At 43.0% G+C, this 20,930-nt stretch overlaps 1 pseudogene; it reads right to left on the minus strand.

Annotated features, from left to right (window-relative positions):
* Window positions 1–2,849: 2,849 nt before the first annotated feature.
* Window positions 2,850–20,930, minus strand: part of LOC143437277 (pre-mRNA-splicing factor CWC22 homolog) — a 119,767-nt pseudogene continuing 101,686 nt past the window's right edge.

Here is a 20,930-nt window from a genome sequence, read left to right on the forward strand (position 1 = left end):
ATTTTATATTTAGTGTTACCTGTGTTGATATAAGAATTAAATATATTTTTGTCCTTTCATATCAATTTTTAAGTTTATTTTTATTAGGAACAAAATGAACTAGGATCAAGTTAACAAGTTTTATTTGCTTGTAATTCATTTGCTATTAAGTACATGATGTGCATAACAAACCATGTCTCATGTGTATATTCTACATGTAATTAATAAAAAGTCACAATTTATAAGCCATGACTTTGTGTCTATTGCTTGTCTGGGATTCCTATTTCAGAATTTTCATTGTCAAGTGAAAAGTTCACATAGAAATCTTTAATAAGTATATTTTTAGGTTGGACAGAAAGTAAACCAGACATGTCTAGAACAGAAGAGTACTGAAGCACATTTTATCTCAGAGGAAAATTAACTGCAGCAATAGCTGACAGTGAGGCCCAGCATAGGGTAGCATAAATGTTCTTTGCTGGCAGCAGGCTGTGTGGCTCTTGGCAACTTATCCAAGGATCACAGATAATCCTTTGATTATCTGTGGGGTTCTGTGAATATCAAAGTCTTTGCTTCCTTTGTTAGTATGCTAGTTTTGGAGGCAAATGGCTAGAAAAACTTTTAGGTTTATTTGAGAAGCCTTTCTCTAAGTAAGAGTGAAGCTATCAGAATAAGAATAAAACAAACCATTAAGATATAAAATGAGCCGGGCAGTGGTGGTGCACGCCTTTAATCCCAGCACTTGGGAGACAGAGGCAGGCAGATTTCTGAGTTTGAGGCTAGCCTGGTCTACAGAGTGAGTTCCATGACAGCCAGGACTACACAGAAAAACCCTGCCTCGAAAAAACAAAAAAAAAAAGAGATTACAATTTTTTTCTTACACTTTAATTACATTATTTTGAACAATCCCTGCACCTCTTGAATGGAGCCTACCTCATTGATCATGGTGAATAGTCTTTTGACACGGTTTCTATTTTATTTTTTCTGTTTTATTAAATATTTTTACATATTTGGTTTTAAGGAAAAATTGGTCTATAATTCTCGTTTGTTACTGAGTCTTTATATTGACTGGATATTTGAGTAACCATGGGTTCGTAAAACAAATTGGCTAATGTTTCTTGTTTTTCTATATTGTTGAGTACTTTGAGGAGTATTCTCATGAACTCCTCTTTGAAAGTCTGGTAGGATTCTACCCTAAAATTCATGGCTCTGGGCTGTATTTGTTGGCAGACCTGTAATGACTTCTCTTTTTCTAGATATTTAGGCAGTTTAAGTTGTTTATCTGAGTTTGATTTAACTTTGGTAAGAGGAACCTATTGAGGAAATTTTCCATTATTTTTAGAAATTCCAGTTAGATGGAGTTGAGGCTTTTTAAAACTATGTCATTACCATTCTTTAGATTTCTTCATTTTCTATTATTTTGTCCCCATTTTCATTTTAGATTTCATTAATTTGGATATTCTCCACCTTTTAATAAGAGTTTACTATCTTATCTAATAAAATGCTCAAAGGACCAATTCCATGTTTCATTAATTCTTTGCATTCTTCTCTTTCTATTTTGTTGACTTCAGCCCCCAACTTGATAATTCACTGATGTCTAATCTTTTTTTTTCTCAATGCTCACTTGTTTCTGTTCTAGAATTTAAATCATGCTGTTGAATTGCCAGTATGAGAGCTCCCCAAATTTTTCATGTAGGGGTTTTGTGCTATGAACCTTCATCTTAGAAACAGTTTCGTGTTTTTTGTATTCTGTAAAATTGTGCATGTTTCATATTCATTTGTATTGAATTCTAGAAAGTCTCTAATGTCTTCCTCTATGTTTGTCTTAAGCTATTTTTCATTCATAGTGTGTGTTCAGCTTCCATGAGTTTGTAAGCTTTGTGTTCTTTCTGGTTTTGTTGATATCCAGCTGTAATCCATGGTGGTCTGATAGAATTCATGGTGTTATTTCAATTTTCTTGTATGTATTGAGGTTCGCAGTGTGTCTGGATATGTGTTCTGTTTATAAGTAAGTTTCATGAGGTGCTGAGCAGAAGGCATATTCTCCTATATTTCAGTAGAATGTTCTCTAAGTATCAGCTGGACTCATGTTCAGGTTGTCAGTTAGCTGGAATATTTCTCTTTTCGGGGGTTGGGGGGGAGGGAGGTGTCTGGAGAATTTGTCCACTGGTGAGAATGGGGTATTTAAATCTTGTAATATAAGTGTATGAGTGTTATGTGATTTTAGGTTTAAAACACTTTCTTTAACGAAGGTTGGTGACCCTGTGTTTAAGGAATAGATATTAAAACTTGAAATGGCGCAGGGCGGTGGTGGCGTACGCCTTTAATCCCAGCACTTGGGAGGCAGAGGCAGGGGGATTTCTGAGTTTGAACCCAGCCTGGTCTACAGAGTGAGTTACAGGACAGCCAGGGCTACACAGAGAAACCCTGTCTTGGAAAACCAAAACCAAAACAAAACAAAAACAAAAACAAAACAAACAAACAAAAAACCTTGAAATGGCATCTTTGGTGATTATTTTTTTCTTTGAGGAATTTGTAGTGTTTTTCTCCAATTCTTTTGATTAATTTTGTTTAAAATTTATTTTGCTATATTTTGTAATGACTACACCAGCTTGCTACTTTGGTCCATCTGCTTGGAATATATTTTTACATCCATTTACCTTGAATTAATGCTTATTCTTGCTGTTGAGCTATATTTCTTCTATGCAATTGAAGTTAGATTTTTATTAGCATATATTCTGTTAGCCTTTTTCTTTTTATTGGTGAACTGTGGTCATTGATACTGAGAGTGTCAATGAACAGTGATTGTTAACTTCTTGTATTTTGTTGTTGTTGCTGCTGCTGGTGGTGATGCTGGTGTTGGGGTATTTGTGTCATGTTGCAGCCAACTCCATCTTCAGCAACTTGTGTGCACATTCTTCAAAGACTAAACTTGACTGAATGGCAAGATAGATTGTATGGCGGAACGAGACTAGGCTGTGATTCCCTTTCCTCCTTCTCCTCCCCACCCTCCTCCACCTCCTCCTCACCCGTCCTCCTCCTCCCTTCTTCTCCTCTCCCTCCTCTTCCTCCACCTCCTCACCTTCACTACTTCAGCTTTTTAGTCTGTGATAGAATCACTGTCTGCCTGATCTAGGATTTTCTTTTTAATAGCCTTGTACTTCTCTTCATTCTCCAGAAAATGGGGATCCATCTTGAAAATGTTAAGGGCATCTTCTGGATTGTAGTCATCCTCCAGGGGGAGCATATGTGTAAACTGATCGTCCTCTTCAACTAAATCAAGTCCTCCCTGAATCATGGGGTGGTCCTTGAATCCAACCTTCCGTAGAGAAACATGACTTCATGTAGGACTGTCAAGAGATGGTTTGGTTTCACCAGTACAGCACTGGGTGTGAGATAGCCTGAATCCCAACATGTGTAAAGGACATGGCCTGTGAGAGACATGGCCTGTGAAGGACATGGTCTGTGAGGGATATGGCCTGTGAGGGATATGGCTTGTGAGACTGTGAGTGACATGGCCTGTGAGCAATATTGCCTGTGAGGGACATGGCCTGTGAGAGACATGGCTTGTGAGAGACATGGCCTGTGAGAGACATGATCTGTGAGAGACATGGCCTATGAGGAACATGGACTGTGGGGGACATTGGCTATGAGGGACATGGCCTGTGAGAGACATGGCCTGTGAGGGACCTGGTCTGTGAGGTACATGGCTTGTGAGACTGTGAGGGACATGGTCTGTGAGAATCATAGCCTGTGAGGGACATGGCCTGTGAGGGAAATTGTCTGTGAGGGACATGGCCTGAGAGAATAGACCTGTGAGAGACATGGCCTGAGAAACATGGCCTGTGAGGGACATGGCCTGTGAGAGACATGGTCTGTGAGAGACATGGTCTGTGAGGGACATGGCCTGTGAGGAACATGGCCTGTGAGAGACATGGCCTGTGAGGGACATGGCCTGTGAGGGACATGGTCTGTGAGAGACATGGACTGTAAGGGACATGGTCTGTGAGAGACATGGACTGTGAGGGACATGGCCTGTGAGGGACATGGTCTGTGAGAGACATGGACTGTGAGGGACATGTCCTGTGAGGGACATGGCCTGTGAGGGACATGGTCTGTGAGAGACATGGACTGTGAGGGACATGTCCTGTTAGAGGCATGGCCTGTGAGGGACAAGGCCTGTGAGGGACATGGCCTGTGAGGGACATGGCCCATGAGAGACATGGCCTGTGAGGGCCATGGCCTATGAGGGACATGGCCTGTGATGCACACGGCCTGTGAGGGACATGGCCTGTGAGGGACACGGCCTGTGAGGGACATGGCCTGTGAGGGACATGGCCTGTGAGAGACATGGCCTGTGAAGGACATAGAATCTGAGAAACATGGCCTGTGAGAATGTGAGGGACATGGCCTGAGAGACATGGCCTGTGAGGGACATGGCCTGAGAAATATGGCCTGTGAGGGACATAGCCTGTGAGAGACATTGTCTGTGAGAGACATGGATTGTGAGGGACACGGCCTGTGAGGGACATGGCCTGTAAGAGACACGGCCTGTAAGGGCCATTGCCCGTGAGAGACATGGCCTGTGAGGGCCATTGCCTGTGAGAAACATGGCCTGTGAAGGACATGTCCTGTGAGGGACATGTTCTTTCAGGGACATAGCCTGAGAGACATGGCCTGTGAGGGACATGGCCTGAGAAATATGGCCTGTGAGGGACATGGCTTGAGAAGGACATGGCTTGTGAGTGACATGGCATGTGAGGGACATGGTCTGTGAGGGACATTGCCTGGGAGGGACATGATCTGGGAGGGACATGGTCTGTGAGACTGTGAGGGCAATGGCCTGTGAAGGACGTGATCTGTGAGGGACATTGTCTGTGAAGGACATGGTCTGTGAGAAACATGGCCTTTGAAAAACATGGCCTGTGAGGGACATGATCTGTGTGAGACATGGTCTGTGAGACTCTGAGGGCCATGGCCTGTGAGGGACATGGCCTGTGATGGACATGGCCTGTGAGGGACATGGTCTGTGATGGACAATGCCTGTGAGGGACATGGTCTGTTAGGGGCATGGCCTGTGAGGGACATGGTATGTGAGAGACATGATCTGTGAGGGACATGGCCTGTGAGACTGTGAGGGACACTGCCTGTGATGGACATGGCCTGTGAGGAACATGGCCTGTGAGGGACATGACCTGTGAGGGACATGGCCTGTGAGGGACATGGTCTGTTAGGGACATGGTCTGTGAGACTCTGAGGGCCATGACCAGTGAGGGACATGGTATGTGAGAGATATGATCTTTGAGGGACATGGTTTTTGAGGAACATGGCATGTGATAGACATGGCTTGTGAGGGACATGGCCTGTGAGGGACATGGCCTGTTAGGGACATGATCTGTGAGAGACATGGTCTGTGAGACTGTGAGGGACACGGCCTGTGATGGACATGGCCTGTGAGAGACATAATCTGTGAGAGACATGGCCTGTGAGAGACATGGCCTGTGAGGGACATGGCCTGTGAGAGATGACATGTATTTCCCCGCACCCTCGTACTCCAGACTTCTTCATGCTGCCCACATCCCCATTAACCTGTGCCTTGCAGACAAGTTTGGCTCAGTAATTCCTCCCAGAGAGGTTTTGCATCACCATCTAAGGCTACAGGTAGAGGGTGTGGCTAACAGGCCTCCACCTCGAGATTTTCATATTCATGAGTTACCTAAAGGCCAGAGTGTGCAGCTCAAGTTATTCCTCCCCAGTTTCTCCTCTATTCCCTTTCCTATTTAAGCCAGCTCCCCCTGGCTTTTATGGGGGGGGGTGTGCACATCCAGACTCAACCATCATCCGTCATGCCATTAAAGCCTATGAAACTCATGGACTTTCTCGTGTCATTGGGGCCACCGCGAGCAACCGTGGAGAAGGCCTTTAATGAGCCACAGCCACCAGGCCTAACTTCCCACCTGGAGGAACTTTCTGTGTTTCCAGCCATACTATCCACAACTTCAATCATGTACTGGACTCTTTTGTCCATCTCAGACTTGTGTAGAGTGGTTCTCAGGTGGTCAAAGATGGTGTTGATTCCCCTTGGTGGCACTTGGGTTAATTTGAGACCACACTCCTTGAGGAAGTTATTTTGGTTAATAAAATGTGCCACATGTTTGGAAGCAGTCATGCAAAGTTGCTTATTGTTCCTTCGATATCCTTTCCAAAAATTCAGAATCAGTCTCTTGAGGACTAACTCTCCAGTCTGTGGGAATTCTGAGTTGATGATTCCCACCAAAGCCGCATAAACATGAGTGAAGATTGGAGAAGCACTCTGTGCTTGCAGAACAGATCTGGACAGCAGTCCTCTCCCTCTGATGATGTTCTCTTGAAGGAGCTCTTGGATAATAATACTGATGTTGGAGATGTTGCCCTTGTTGATGAGTTCATTGATTGATTTCTCCAGAAATCAAGTCAGAAATCTTTACCATTTTGCTGTAGTAAATATTTTTTTTATAAACCGCTGCCGATGAAGCCAACTGTCTAAGCTGCAGCAGCTCTGCCCAGCTCAGCCACGTGGCCAGAGGACACATGCATGCCTCAGCTAGAAACAGCCAGCTAGAGACACCAGCCCTGCCACCCACAAGACACCAGCATGGGACACTGTTTTGCCAATCTTCCATGCTGTCTTTTCAAGGCTGGGCATTGCCCAGACCATCCCACCAACCACACGAGCTCAGTACAAATGAGACTCTAATGCTTAGATTTTCCAAAGGCTTATATATTTAGTAATGATCAATAACAAGATGCCCTTACAGTCAGAGTGTAACCCAATACCCAACCTAGATATAGAGCCTTCCAGCTCATCCTCTGGTATGCTAAGCTGTTTCTATCTGTAATCTGTTCCTGCATTGTCCTGAGCTTTGAGAGAGGAATATATGCTCCCCCATGTGTGTGAGCAGCAGATCCAGCTCATCCGTCTTCTTCTTCTTCGGTGCCAGTTCTTCCTGAGTAGAACTCAGGGTTACTGCTCAGTCTGGCCTACTTCTTTCAGGAGACGGGGATTTCTGGGACCGTTTCCGATATATGTATCTCTGTCTCTTTCCTTGCATTTCTCTCTGTCCCTATGTTGTGATTCCACGGTGTTATCATAAGAGTATCCTCTTCTAGAATTCTCATAGTCTGACTGACTGTGAGCAGAGGGGTCACTGTCCCGGGGAAGAACATCCTTGTTCTGCATATCTGTCTTCTGGGGAGGAGCTCTGGTGGGACAACCTGTGGCTCTCCCTTCTGTTGTGACCGGATGACTGTCTCATGTGTGCCACACTCCTCTTTAAAAAATTCTTTAAAAGAGAAAAAAGAAAGCAGCATCTCAGTGTACTCTACCAGACATGAATGTCATGAACCTGCTGTGTGGAGCAAGGATCTACCTATGTTTTTACCCTAAGTATTGAAGTCAGTTTTCCTCATCAATATGCCCAGCTGTGAAGAGTCATTTTGTGGTTGTGATGAACAACTTTGCTTCTCATTTCCCATGAGTCAATTCTTTCTATATAAATGAGACCATATCTGAGGCATCTGGTTACAGGTAATTCTGTTGGGCTATGTGATTCTGACATCTTTGTTGCAACAGTTTCCTAGGTATCTGAGTGTCTTTCCTGCTGATTGGGTAAGTGGATCATGAGGTGGTCAGGTGTGTACAGAGTCCAGAAGACAGCTTTGTCTATCCCAGCGGGTGTACTGGGACTCAAATCCAGATCCTCTGGAAGAGCATCAAGTGATTTGAACTTCTATGATATCTCTCCAGCTTCTTCCTCTATACTTTAATCTTCCTGTAGTTTCTCAGACTCCACCTGCCAAAACAAAAATTCTTCCATGGTTACAACATCTATTTTTAAGAAATGAAACAAACCAACCAACCAAACTAACTGACTAACTACCCCAAGGAAAATCCCTGTAATGCTGGCTGACTCCAGAAATAACTATGGCTGTACATCCATACCATTTCTGGAGATTTCTCTAAAAGACCAGAGGGAGGCAAGTGGAAGAAGTGGAGCTATGTCACTGGTAAGCACACAGCTGTGATTCATTCAAAGTTACTGTTTTTTTTTTTTTTAATTTTTACTAATATTTGACAAACTCCCATCCTGCTCAGAACCACATTTGCTCATTAAAAATGCATAAAGGTGAAATTGCAGAAGTGGTGGCCGAACACCTCCTATAGATTTCATTCCTCAATTTGGGACCTTTTGTGTGTTTTCCCTTGTTTGTTTGTTTTGCTGATTTTTAAGTAGTTGTCCTTGAACTGACATTGTAGACCAGGCTCACCTTGAATTCAGAGACAAGCCTGACTCTACCTTCTGAGTGCTGGCTGCAAAAATCTGGTCTTGGGAGGGTCTAAACAATCACAATGAGAGCTGCTGTCTTTTTTGTTCAATGTTATCAACAGATACTTCAAGCATGTCTTGAGTTAGTCATGTGGAAGGTGTTCAGTAGCATCTGGTTCTATCTGTGCCTATGCCAGGCAGGGAGCACATAGTGGCCATGGAATACTTTCACCAAAGATATATTCCCAAACAATCTATAAGGTAAGACAGGTTTTGGGGGGTTGTTGTTGTTGTTTTTTGTTTTTTGTTTTGTCATATCTACCTATATCAAACCCTGCCTGTGCTTGATGCATTCAGAAATCAGAGAAAGGCATCATATCTGCAAAAATTAGAGCTATAGATGTATTCAGCTGCTTGTTGGACTAAAACTGAGAGATTGTCTCTGATTAACAAGTTCTAGAGTTTTGTTTTGGTTTCTGTTTTGGTTATTCTCATTAAAGGAAATTGATTTGGTATGAATTAGGATTGTGAATTTCTTGTGCTCTTGATCCATGGCCACTGTCATTACATTTAGCAAGCAAGGACAGGGTCAGACTCCCTAGTATCTGTATTTATATCTTCAGTAAAATACAAACAGTGTAATAAACAATCCTGGTCCCCGACTCTCCTTGTTTCTGTAGGATCCACTGCTATAATTTTCTCCAATCTTTCCACAGTCTACTACACAGACTACTGAGACTACTACAGACTACAGGAGGCTGTTGAAATTGTTTTGAATTTCCTTTGGTCCCCAAAGGGAGAAATTGTTTCCAATGTACATTTGTCCTCTTATTAGAATTGAGTGTTTTGAAAAACAATTAACAATTTTACCCTTAAATGATGCTTGGAAAAAAGCAAAAGTTCAGTGCACAGCAGTCCTCCTGTCTCCTGATGAATTGCTTCAAGTTTTTCTCAATTCAGGAAAATGTTGCCTGTAAGACTCTCTCTGTCTTTCCCTGTCTCCGGTTTTGGAGGTGGCAGAGGCAGGCAGGGCAGACTTCCTGGCTGTCTTGAACACACTTTGTAGACTAGGTTGGCCTCGAACCTGTAAGAGCCCGCCTCTGCCTTTCAAATGCTGGGATTAAAGATGTACACCACTATGACTGGCTGAGATTCTCATCATTTTTATTAATGATTCTAGCTTTGGCCAGGTAGTGGTGGTGGCAGAGAGAGGTGGATCACTGTACATTTGAGGCTAGCCTAGTCTACAGATCAAGATATAGAAAAGCTGAGGCTAAACAAAGAGGAGCTCTTTCCAGAAATGAAACAACAACAAAATATTTTGGCTTTTAATATACAGAGACATGATTTGTTTAGTCCTATTGTCTGTAGAACTTTGGTAAGGAAGGCCAGTTGGGTTTTACTAAGGACTTTTTGACTGATTGTGTTTCAGCTCTGATCGTGTGTCTTCCTTAGGACATGAAACTAGAACCATAAATATGCTCTAGGATTTTATTTTACTATCATGTGTTTGTGGACTGTTGTTAAAGATCATTTACATAGACTGAGATGGTGGTGAAATTTCTCTCTATGTATTTCTGGTTGTCTGTGAAGTCACTGCATAAACTGGCTTAGTCTGGAACCATGGATATCTGAAACCAGGTCTACCTAAAAAGATTCAAGGAGTTCCAGGACAATGAATGATATTTATGTTGATATCCATTTTTATGTATTTTCACTGTCTAACTAAGTAAGTCTGCCTGGCACACAGAGTTCCAGGATGACTGATTATATTGATCTTTCATTGTGCATTTTATTTTTAAAAAATTGGATAATTAAATGATCTAATTGGCCTGATTTTATTATTCTCTCTCTCTCTCTCTCTCTCTCTCTCTCTCTCTCTCTCTCTCTCTCTCTCTCTCTCTGTGTGTGTGTGTGTGTGTGTGTGTGTGTGTGTGTGTGTGTTGGGAAGGAGGTAGGGGTGGGTTGAGGGTGGGATTGTTACCTGCCTGCCTGCCTATCTGCCTTTCTGTCTGTGAAACCTGTGCATGTCTAATGCATTCAAAAGCCAGATGAAGGGGTCAGATCTGCTGAAATTAGAGTTATGGATGATTGTCAGGCTTGCCCTGAGGTTGGTGGGACTTGAACCTATGTAAGACAGAAACAGGACTGGCAGGAACAGAACTAGGGTGTTCATTAAGCTTCTGTTATTCATTTTCCTCTTACAGAGTTGTGTCTGAGGATCCTCCTAGTTACATGGAACAAAAACAACACTGGGGAAAACCATACCTGTGTGAGCTAGATTTCCCATTTTACTTAGAGATACTTGATCAATCTCTAAGGTATGCAGATCAAAGAAAGCATATTTCCATGATATACTTACAAATAAACAAGCAACCACCACCACCACCAAAAACAACAACAACAAAGTATGTTAGGATTGTATTGATGATTTGAATTTTTGGTGTGAAGTTGTGATGAACTTTGTAACATGCGATCATGTATATGTAATGAAGACAAGAAAAAGTCATTGTTCCTTATTCTCTTGCCCCATCCCTCAGCCCCTGCCTTGAAAATTTTTTCCCCTTAGAAGAATTATTCCCTCATTAGAATTTTTTGTTTTTTCTACTTAACATAACAGTGAAATGATTGGTTTTACATACAGAAAATTGACAAAGTGTTTCTTATGAGACTGTAGACATCCTGCAATCAATCACATTAAAAATACTTTACTCAGTACATCTGGAGACAAATTTACATCACCTAAATAGTTTTCTGCCTTCTAACTAGTACAAATACTGGCCAGCCAGGTCATTTTTTTGATAGAGGTTTAGTAACATTTAAAAAGCCCTGCTGTGATTATTTTAATTCAACAAAGCTGAAAGTATGAAATAGTTGTGGTTTAATTTAGAAGATAAGATCCCTGTGCTGGATCTTCCAATCTGAGTTTATTTATTTGTTTTTAAATAAGTTTTACTGGATATAAATATCTTTTAAATTATTAATTATTAACATGTTTATGCCTGCATAAAATTTAAAATATGTATAAATCATGATTTAAAACATAGATATAATATGCTTATATGAATGAGGACAATGTCCAATCTTAATAACATCTTCTGGTCTCGGAGTAGTAAACTCTTTAAAAGTAACTTAGAATCTTAAGGGATAGAGACCACGTTGTGTACTAGAAATAGGATAGGGTTCAAAGAGATATCACTGTACCCAGAACTGTATGTTTATGTGTATCATATTTTTAAAATTAGACAATAAAATTTAATTATACATCCTCATGTTAACTATTCCAAGAAAAGATTCAGACCCATATTATCTGTTGATATTTATTCTACCTGTGTAGATTTAAGAATTAAATATACATTTGTCCTTTCATATCAATTTTTAAGTTTATTTTCATTAGGATAAAAATGAACTAGGGTCAAGTTAACAAGTTTAATTTACTTGCAATTCATTGGCTATTAAGTACATGATGTAAATAACAAACCACGTCTCATGTGTATATTCTATATTTAATTAATAAAAAGTCATATTTTAATAAGCCATGAACTTGTGTCAATTGCTTGTCTGGGATTTCTGTTTCAGAATTTTCATTGTCAAGTGAAAACTTCACATAAAAATCTTTAGTAAGCACATTTTTAGGCTGAGCAGAAAGTAAACCAGACATGTCTAGAGCAGAAGAATAATGAAGGACATTTTATCTCAGAGGAAAATTAACTGCAGCAATAGCTGACAGTGAGATCCAGCATAGGGTAGCATAAATGTTCTTTGCTGGCAGCAGGCTGTGTGGCTCTTGGCAACTTATCCTTTGATTATCTGTGGGGTTCTGTGAATATCAGTCTTTGCTTCTTTTTTTAGTGTTCTAGTTTTGGAGGCAAATGCCTAGAAAAACTTTTAGGTTCTTTTGAGAAGCCTCTCTCTATGTAAGAGAGAAGCTATCAGAATAAGAATAAAACAAACCATTAAGATATGAAATGAATGCCTTGTAGGCCTGATATTTCTTCTTTGTGTAATATGGATTCAAAGGGACCATCAAGAATAATGGTAGGGCAGGAGGTAGGTGGGGGCACAGCCTCATCGAAGCATGAGGAGGGGGAATGGGATAGGAGGTTTCTGTGTCGTGGGGGGAAGTGGGGTATGGGGATAAAATCTGAAATGTAAATATAATACACAATAAAATACAAAAAAACTTAAAAAATGAATAATGGTGGCCACCTTAACCTTAACCCTGAGCCTAACCTTATCCCAACCCTCGCCTCTGAATTTCCTTACCCCCAAACCTAATTCTAAGAACCCTTATCCTAATCCTAACCATGACTGTCTAATACCTTAACCCTAACTCAAACCCTGCTTGCTGTGGGGCATATCTCTTAATTACAACTGTTGAAGTGAGAAACCCTTTATTAATCTTGATGTTTTGAGATTTTCAGATCTACCTTTAATCTGAGCTTTAGATTCTTTTGACAACCTACATATATAAAGGACATTGAACAGGGTGGTGTTTTATTTTTTTTTTATTGGCCCTACTTTTTTTTTTTTACAAAACAAAGTGATTTGTTTGTTTATTTGTAATTTAAAACTGGTATTAGTAAGTACTTATTTCTTCAGAATTCTGGTATTCACTGAAGATCAGGTGTAATATCTTGCAACATGAAATCAACCAGCCCTTGATTTTTCTACTTTCCCTTGGCTGACAGCCTTTATTAGCACATTCTATTAAATGACCTTTCTATATAGAAAGATTCATTCTCTGTATGATTTGAGATATGTTTATCTAGAGAACCTGTACTAAACCGGGTGGTGGTGGCGCACACCTTTAATCCCAGCACTCAGAAGGCAGAGGGAGGCGGATTTCTGAGTTCAAGGCCAGCCTGGTCTACACAGTGAGTTCCAGGACAGCCAGGGCTACACAGAGAAACACTGTCTCAAAAAAAACAAAAAAGAGAACCTGTACTAATCCAATTCTGGTTTTTCTTCATTTTGCCACTGATGAAGATGTGCTGGCTAACAAGTAGTGCTCAACTGTGTTTTCCTTATGATTCTGGCTTTGCTTAGGGTTGATTGATACTTGTCATCTTGTGGAAGGAAGCTGCAGTTTCCCTGAGCACAGCATGAAGCCACAAAACTAGACTCTTGTTTCCTAAAATCTTTCTTCAATGTTAATGGTGTCAGCATTGTGTCTAAAACTCTACCTTACAGTTATCTGGTGACAGCCAGGTATCCACCTCCCCATAGCTACCTTTCTTTAAAGAGAGATGGAATGTGTTCTCTGTGTGTGTGTATATGTGTGTAGGTGTGTGTGTGTAGGTGTGTGTGTGTGTGTAGGTGTGTGGATAGGGGATGTCTCAGAAGGCTCATGCCTCCTGCTGAGATATTTCTTCCCCTGGAGGGACCATGCCTCATGCTGAGACAGCACTTCCCCAGGAGCAACAGGCCACAAGACAGTATAGTATAGAATATAGTTTATTCAGGGCATGGGGAGGGGTGTTAAGAGGGTAGGAGAGGCAGAGAAAAGCAGAGAGGGGCAGAGCGTAGAGAAGTGTAAGGCCCCCACAAATGGAGGACCTCACCCAAGCCTCGGGAAATCGTGGCCACCCCAATAACTGCAAGACACCAAACTCGATGTAATCAGCAAGAGGCATATTTTAATCAGTATACTGAGGTCAAGACCTGTAGCCCACGCATGGCCAATGGGGTCTGACCCTGGGGCTTTGGAGACAGAGAGAATTTAAAGCCCAAAACCACAACTCAGGGTAGGGGGAACCACAACCCAGGAGGAGTAAGGGAGTGCTATTGGAGAGCACCTGTGGAAAGTCCCAGCCCATTATTCAGTTTGTGACAGGGTGCAAGGCACAGGCTATTCTCTAAGAGCCTATACGTAATCAGCCAAGTTCCTGGTATCCAGGATGTTCGGGCACACTGAGAACTCCCAACTCAAACTCTCCTGGTATCCAGGGTACACAACTCAAACTCTCCTGGTATCCAGGGTGCACAACTCAAACTCTCCTGGTATCCAGGGTGTACAGGAACGCTAACTTGATCTCTCAGCTCAAACCCTATTCAATCTATCTTATGGTAAGTTTTTAGTTTCTGGTACCCATAGCACTTGGTCAAGCTATCTTGAACTCCCAGCTCTGAACTCTATTCAATCTATCATCTATTTTGTCTTGTGGATAGCTAGTTTCCTAGGACCCAGAACGCAGAACAAGCTGATCTGCACTCTTGACTCCATATGTGGAAGGTTTAAATTTTTTTAACTCTTTCAGAAGTAGAGGCCAGGCATGAGCATGTGGAGAGAGAGGGAGAAGGGAAGAGCCTAAGAGGGCGAGAGAAAGAGAGAACAAAAGGTCAAGAGATCAAAAGAGAGGAAGGGGCAAGCAGCCACCTTTACAGGGAGTCAGGCCTACCCAGCTTTTGCCAAGTAACCATGGAGAGGAGCACACCTGGCTGTTGCCAGGTAACTGGGGTGGAGTTTAGACAGAATGCTAAGAAATAACCAGGGTATCCTTCCTCTTGTGGGTCAGATTGATACCTCCACTGCACACTGAGTACTGGGCTATGGAAGCTGTTCACCTTGATTACAGGAAGAAGAAGGCAAGTGCTGTGAGGAAACTCAGGTAAGGTCTGGAGTCAGGTCCTGGTAACTGCAGAATCATTGTTCTCAGAGGGGAGAAGCAGGCAGCTGAACAGCCAGAGCTGGAATGCTGGGTTCTCCCCCAGGGCTGGGTGGGGTGAGATTCCTCTTTGAAGATAGAAACAAAACCTAATGGAGTGCAAACCCCTCCTGAGCTCTGGAAAATGTCTGATCCTGGCCCAGAAGCACACTTTAACCTTGAGGAATGGTAAGACTCACTGGCCAATCAAGGCTCCCAGGCAGACCTGCCAATGAGACAAGGAGTCGGGTTCTTCCGGGAGCCATTCTGCAAGTTCCCTGTGCCTGGGTAGGCTTGAATGGCCATCTGTGTGCTGCTCTGAGCTCTGCTGTGGGTGCTGTGTGGAGACCTCAGGGAAGTTCTGAAATCGAGTCATGGTGAGCATAGGATCACTGCAGACAATGGTAGGGGCAGGCGGCTGAGCAGTGGGGGCTGGGGTGCTGGGTCCTCTCTGGGGCTGTATCGGAAGCATCAGCCAGATGTGACCACCTGTGAGGTCCCTGGTGATGCTCCTCATGTGTTAGATCAGGAGGTGACCTCTGAGAAACTTCACTGTCATGGATGATTCTGAATCTGCCCAAAACATTTGGACCAGTTGCTTTCCTGTAGAAACCTGGGTTGTTTCTCGGACTCTGCAGCACATTTGTCCAAACCCTTTTGTCTTTTATAGTATACATTAAGAAGACAGGTATAGCTGGGCAGTGGTGGCACATGCTTTTAATCCCAGCACTTGGGAGGCAGAGGCAGGGGATGGAGGTGATGGAACAATGATCAATAATCGTGTTAACCAATAATCAATACTAATCAATGGCCAATTATCAATACTAGTCAATAACCAAAAATGATCAGTAATCATGATAATCAATAATCAGCAGCCAGTGCTAATCAATAATCAATACTAATCAATGGCCAATAATGATCAATAATTGTTGGCACACTCCTTTAATCCCACCACTTGGGAGGCAAAGGCAGGCAGATTTCTGAGTTCAAGGTCAGCCTGGTCTAGAGAGTGAGTTCCTGGACTGCCAGGGCTACACAGAGATAGCAGCCTGAGACTACGTTTCCCATAAGGACTTGTGCCAAGATTGTGGTCAGAAAACTAACTGCTTATGTGCAGTAAACGTAATTCAAGATGGCGGCTGGTCTTCAAACTACATATCCCATGATGCCGCGAGGAAAAGCAAGATGGCGGCCGGCCGAAGACTACATTTCCCATGAAGCCTCTGGTCCGGCGCACAGGCATGATGTTTGGAAATCCCTGCCAAATGTGATTGACTTCACCTAGGGACAGAGTGACTGCACTACCATATCGCCGCTGCCACCACCGCAGTCTGGGAAGATCACCTTGTTCCCAGTGGCATTGGCAGGCTCCTTCTGATGTCACAGAACGCACAAGGCAATCCTATCACCCGCCATAGACCGGGGAGATGACCGGAGCTTCCAGTACCATGGCCAGTGGGTGGAAGCTGAGGCCCAGGGCTGCCCGTGAGCGGGTGGCGGTGCCTGTGAATCTGAGGCAGGAGCATGACCAGAGCTGCTTCCAGGTACCATGGCTAAGAGACCTATGGACACGCCCCCAGACTTTTAGGAAAAAGATCTATATCACCTTGGGCGTTGTTATTGAAAGACCCCCAGGTTGAGAGACCCTCACTCTAGTCTCCAATAACTGGCAAGACAGCAAGAGGCTTTATTTCGGGAATCATCCAGCTGAGGTGGAGACTCAGAGCAAGGAGTGTCGACCTTGAGTCAAGGGGGGGAAGAAAGGTATTCAAAGGAAAAACCACAAACCAGGGGTGTTAGGGGGAAACCAAGGAAGGATATCATAAAAATAGTGGACAGTCCCAGCCCATCATTCAGTCGGTCATGTGGGAAACATCTTGTACATGTTTTTCTCAGGAATTGAATCTTGCTCAACCATCTACTTTGTGGTCAGCCAGTTCCCTGAACAACCCAGCTGACCTGTAGTTTTAGTTCTGCTTTCTTTGTGGTCAGCTGGTTCCTGGAACCTGGAGCTAGTGAACCGGTTGACCTACATTCTTGGCTCAGCTCTAGGGAGTTATAAAAACTTTCCATAACCTTTATAATTTTTATATCTTTCAATTGTCACCTGGTGACCATTTTCATGAGGACACAGGGGTCACCAGTATGTGTAAAACTGACTATTGATAGACTGTGATTACTATTCTGGGCTTTCATTTTAAGATCTAAAGTAAAGTACTGAAGTACAGACACAGTGGTACATGCCTTAAATCCCAGGAGATGAGCGTCAAGCACATCTCTGATTTAAGTCATGCTGGTACAGAACACATTTTAGGTAAAGAAACCTTAGGTCCAGGCAAAGTATTATGCACACATTACCCAGCGTAAAGGAGACAGAGCCATGCAGATATCTGAGTTCAAGGATCATCTGCAGAGCAAGTTCATGGACAGCCGATCTTAGGCAGTGAAGTTGTTGAAAAATGGAAAGCTGGTAATAATGTAATAGAAGGGGGCATGTTCTGGCCCCAGCAAGCAGAGGAACTCAGCAGCTTTGTCCATGTGGCTTTGGGAGGAAAGAATAGAAGGGACGACTGAGACAATTGATGCTGGTTGGCTGTAGTTAAAAAATTAGTGGTGATGAAGAAGAAACCAGCATCACTGGGGTGAAATCTTCTGGTGAGTGTTTTCTGAGAGGACAAAGAAGTTGTGTTCCAGAGATAGCCAAGGTTGTCCCTTGTTGTGCACCTGGAGTTGATCATGTGTGAGAATCACCCAGGTGGTATTGGTTTCAAAGGCATAAATGAATCTCATGCAGAGCAACTAAGGCTTGGCCGAGTGAAGGGAGTGTACAAGAGGAAAACAGTGAATCCTAGTCGCAGGGGAAGAACCCAGCATATTGAAGATGTCAGTCCCATGGGATGAGCAGAGAGAACAGCAGCAGCAGTAATGTGGAGTAAAGCAGAACCTAGAGTGGAATAGATGGAAGAGCTGGAGAAGTGACCCAATTTCTTTTGAGGAGTGCAGATGATCCTGTGTGGATCCCAGATACTGGAACAAGAAGCTGTAATATTGAAGTTACCTTTGAAACCCTAATATTTTGAGATTCCAGAGCTGTGGGGTACCAGCTCAGGAAAACAGTTCCAGACAGTGCAGTCACAGATAGTGAGGCAGCTCTTTGGATCAAGAACCTTTTCGACTGCCATGCATGGCTTGTGCTTGAATAGGAGCATCTTTCAATAATAAGGACCTCAGGCACAAAGATGAGTTTGTAAAGCCCAATTAATTCTGTTTTAGAGAGCTCACAAAGTCCACTTGACTAAACATCCTATGGCAACCCCCTCTTGTCAACAGCCAGTCAAGGTACAACTGCAGGGTTAAGCTACATATCAATAACTAACACACCTTACAGAGAAAAAGTTATCCTACCCATCATGAGTGTCAGCTGATTTTATCCCCTTGGTTGGTTCCTGCAGATTATGCCTGTTGTGCAGCTTTTAAAATATTAAGTTGTTGGCCTGTGTGTTAATTTCCCAATCTTGCTGTAACTGCAGTAAATACCCAGCACCCCTAGACTTGGTCTCTCAGATTCGATCTCACGTGAGGCTGAGTGGTGAGAATCCTTATTACAGAGCTCATAATAAAGACCTCCATGTGTTTGTGTTGCAATAGGCTCCTTGTTGGTCGTTGGGGTCTCTGTGACTTGGACATAACATCTTAGGGAATTGACTGGAACCCCAAGACCCTCAGGACTCCCAATTAAAGGATTGAAAGGCTGGTTGTTAAGATGAACCATTGTTTTTATGTCAGTGTCTTGTCTGCCAGATATGAGTCTGTGTGCCTTGGTTTTCAGGTTTTTCTTGAGTATTGTGGAGGGAGATGACTAAATTGAATGTGGAACCCTGCTACAGTGGATACGCTGGAGAGTCGCAGCCCCCAAGTGCTTCAAAGATGTTCCAGAGTCTGGTATAGTGGATGGTGTTTCTCTGGTCTTAATTTCTGGGAAGGTTAGAGCAGACTTGGAACCCTGCTACAGGGCTCACAGCTGTCATCCTGTCTTAATTTTCTCCTCTGTCCAAGTGGAGTAATCTGCTGGGAAGCCTCTACTGCCCCCTTGTGGCTGTCTGTTTTGGGTGTGGAAGTTTGTCATTCTCTCACTGAGGAAATAAGACAGATTCCACCCTAATGGATTTAGTTACTAGCCCCACACCTTGGGTTAAATCTTTCTTAACAACAGCACCTAGACCCATTGACTAGTCCATGACAGAGAGCTCTTCCAGACAGCATCTAGGGCAAAATCAGGCTCTGCCTACCTTGTTTTATAAGGTAGAAAGACAATGACCTCATTTCCCACCTCCTGAACTACCCTCTGCCCAGTTCATTTCTGAGTCTGTAGTTTTGAACTTGAAGCTGTCATTAGATGGAAGGTCATTCTTCATTGATTCTAACAAATTTAGTGTATCTTCCTTGGGTCAGAGATCCTGTCCTTTGTGGTGATCATTTCTGGGTCTGTGAGATAATCTGCTTTTCTGTCCACCTTTCAGCTGTTTTAGCCACATCTTTGGTAGCACTGGCCTGGGAACCCAGGGTTAATGATGCCTCACCCGAGGTCAGCACAGCCTCTAAGCTCCCCATTCCAGTATATCCTTCCCTGTCTGAGCCAGGTTCCCTCCCTATCTTGTCCTTGCTCAGCCACAACTCCCAGTTCCTCGTGTGGTGGCAGGAGCTTCTGTATTGATATGGTTAGCTCTTTGGTTTTGGGTTTTTACAACTTGCTCATTTATTATTGTATCTCTGTCATTGTTGTTTTCAGTTCTCAGCATTTCAGAGCTACAGTCATCTGAAGGAGCCTAAATTGAGGGCGTGCCCTCATCAGAATGGCTGGTTGCTATGTCTGTGAGAGACAGTGTTGATGGTTGATTAGGAAGACTCTTCCACTGAGGTTGGCAATATCCCTAAGCAAGTGGTCCTGGGCTGGATGAGAGAGCAGGCTGAGCATGAGACAGTGACCAAGCAAGAGAGCAAGCCAGGAGACAGTGTTTGTCCATGCTTTTTGCCTTCAGTTTCTAATCTAAGCTCCCAAAATGATGGACTGTGATCTGACAGAACCATGTACAACAACCACTTATTACCTGAGATGCTTTTGCTTAGAGGATTCAATCATAGCAGCAGAGTAGCAAGTTAGAACAACATGGTGTCAAAGGGTTATTTTACAGCTGGATGAAATCTGTGTTGTAGATTGTATTCTTGTGGACAGGAGCAAATGTTGGGTAGAAAGGTTTTTGGATTGGTTTATGTCTCTAACTCTCCACTGGGGGTCCTGGCTGACTCCAGATGTGGCCTCTTCAGCATCCATATCTAACTGCTATTCATCTCAGATAAGATCGACCATATAGACTCCAAGGTGCCCTCTAATCCATGGTATCTGGCACATCCTAAATGTACTTCCTCCCCCTGCCAGCTGCAGATTTTGATTCATTTTTCCCCTCTGGCCTTCTCTTGTCTTTCACCACACCTGTTGCTGGTTCTCCCTGATTTCCCTCTCTTATCTGCTCTCCCATGCAGTTCTCTGTCTTCCATATGCCTCCTATGATAGCTTTACTCCCCCGTCTGAGTGAGATTCAACCATGCTCATTTGGGCCTTCCTTCTTGTTTAGTTTCCTTGGGTCTTTGAATTGTAGTGTGGGTTTCCTGTATTTTATGATTATTATTTTCTTGTAAGTGAGTACATACAATCATGTGCTTTTAGATATGGGTTACATCACTGAGATAATAATTTCTAGTTGCATCCATTTGCCTGCAAAATTTATAATATCCTTGTATTTGATAACTAAATAATGTTTCATTTTGTAAATGAACCACATTTTCTATAATCACATTTTGTTTGAGCAGCATCTGTATTATTTCCAGTTTAAAGTTATTATATGTAAAATGGCTCTGAACTTAGTGGAGTCCCTACTCTAGGTCACCTGCCTTTACAGAGTCCCTCCTGCATCTCCTGTTTGTCCCTTGAGAGGGTATGGGC

Source organism: Arvicanthis niloticus, chromosome Y (genome assembly GCF_011762505.2).
Source record: "Arvicanthis niloticus isolate mArvNil1 chromosome Y, mArvNil1.pat.X, whole genome shotgun sequence".
NCBI classification, from domain to species: Eukaryota; Metazoa; Chordata; class Mammalia; order Rodentia; family Muridae; genus Arvicanthis; species Arvicanthis niloticus.